At 44.6% G+C, this 2,119-nt stretch overlaps 1 non-coding gene across 1 annotated transcript; it reads right to left on the reverse strand.

Moving 5' to 3' along the window:
- Nucleotides 1–119, reverse strand: LOC140491676 (5S ribosomal RNA). The gene has a single exon (XR_011963357.1). It is a non-coding gene; the product is annotated as a 5S ribosomal RNA (ribosomal RNA).
- Nucleotides 120–2,119: the final 2,000 nt, after the last annotated feature.

The raw sequence follows: 2,119 nt of genomic DNA on the forward strand, positions 1-2,119 counted from the left end.
AGCCTACTGCACCTGGTATTCCCAGGCGGTCTCCCATCCAAGTACTAACCAGGCCTGAGTCTGCTTAGTTTCCGAGATCAGACGAGATCGGGCGTTTTCAGACTAGTATGGCCATAGGCACAGACTGCTTCCATTTCTGCTTCCTTAAAGGCACACACTGCTGCATTTACAACAACATTTTGCCATTCAATCGTACTGCACAAAAACATTTCTTTTTCCTTTGCCTTTCTATTCTCCCATCTCCATCTTCAGTTCCTCTACTTCACCCTAGACACACACACACACACACGTTTATTACACAACAGGATCAACTCTTTCACACTCACTCCACTCCATTTCATTCCATGCCCATCCAAACTGCTTCACAAATAAACTCCTTTCCAAATTATAACCACAGCAACAGATCTCTTTTGAGTTTCTCAACTAGTTCTTTTTCCTCATCATCCCAATTTAGACATTTTGGTTCCCCCTCTAATAGTTTGAGATATAATTTCTTAGTCTTCTGTGCATAGGGATCAATCCACAATCTGCAATAACCCGTTAGACCCAAACATTTGCGTAACTCCCGTTTAGTGCTGGGCAGTGACATCCCCACTATTCCCTCTATCCGTTCTGGGCTTATCTTTCCCTTTCCATCACTAACTAAATGTCCCAAGTATTTCACTTCTCGCTCCACATATTGTAGTTTGTTTTTTGATAATCGCAGTCCCTGCTGACCCAGGAAATTCAATAATTTGTTTGTGGCTTCTACTACTCTCTCTCTTCTTTTTCCTGTTACTAAGAGGTCGTCTACATACTGCAACAGGGTGGTCCCCTTGGGGCTGCTAAATTTCTCCAATATTTGTTCTAACATCTGTCCAAATAAATTCGGGGATTCTGTAAACCCCTGGGGGAGCACAGTACACCGGTATTGCTGTTTCTGTCCTGTCTTAGGGTCTTCCCACTCAAAGGCAAACATATTCCTACCTTCCTCTGCCAAGGGACAAGCCCAACCATTTGTGATCATGAGGGATCTCACTTAATAACGTATAGGGGTTTGGTACCACTGGGTGCCTGATCTGTACTATGCGATTTAATGTTCTCAAATCCTGCCCCAATCGATAAGTTCCATCGGATTTCCGCACTGGTAGGATTGGGGTATTATAGGGAGACATACATGGCTCCAACAGTCCATCTCTAATCAATCCTTCAATTACTGGCTGCAGTCCTCGTTTACCTTCTGTGGAAATGGGATATTGTCGCTCACAGACAACGTCCCCTTTTCCTTTTTTAAAAATTTACTTCAAGGGGAGGGATCTGTAGTTTTCCACAATTCCCTTCTCTAGCTCATACAATAGGGTCTATCTCTCTCTCCACATCCTTTGTCAACATTGCCTTTTGTACAACTAATTCTTTTTCCCGAATTCCAATCCCCAGTTCTAAGAGGATAATTAAGTCTCTCCCTAATAAGTTACTTCCTATATCAGGGATATACAACAATTCCCCTTTGACCCTATCCTTAGGACCTTCTATCATCATAGGTTCAACTACTGGAACAGTAAACCCCTCCCCTTTAACCCCCGAAACAGTAATTGACCGTGTTGACATTCCTACTTTCTTTGGTTTAAAATTCAGCGATGACCGTGCTGCCCCCGTATCTACTAGGAAGACTACCTCTTCCCTACAGGGTCCCACCTTCAGGTTTATCAAGGGTTCCTGGTAGGCCCCCCCGAGGGCAGGAACCCCTGACACCCCTATTCTTCATCAAAATTCATAAGCGGAATTGCCCTCTCTTCCCTTTTCAGAGCAGGACATTCCTGCTTAAAGTGCCCTATCCTTCCGCAATAATAGCATCCTGCCTGTGGAGACCTCCAGCTCTGCCCCTGTCACTCGAACCCTCTATCAAACGCTCCCCCTTGTCCTCTCTGTCCGACATGCTGCCACCCACCGCTCCGGTTGGTCACTATCGGTTCCATTGTTTTCGTAACTACCTCATCAACCGCAGCTACCATCATTTTCACCTTCTGTTTCTGTCTCTCATCCTCTCTCTTTACAAACACTTTCTGTGCCTCTCTTAACAATTCATCTAATGGCTTTTCACTCCACCCTTCTATCTTCTGTATCTTTCTCTGTATGTCTG

The sequence above is a fragment of the Chiloscyllium punctatum genome, chromosome 19 (assembly GCF_047496795.1).
Source record: "Chiloscyllium punctatum isolate Juve2018m chromosome 19, sChiPun1.3, whole genome shotgun sequence".
NCBI classification, from domain to species: domain Eukaryota; kingdom Metazoa; phylum Chordata; class Chondrichthyes; order Orectolobiformes; family Hemiscylliidae; genus Chiloscyllium; species Chiloscyllium punctatum.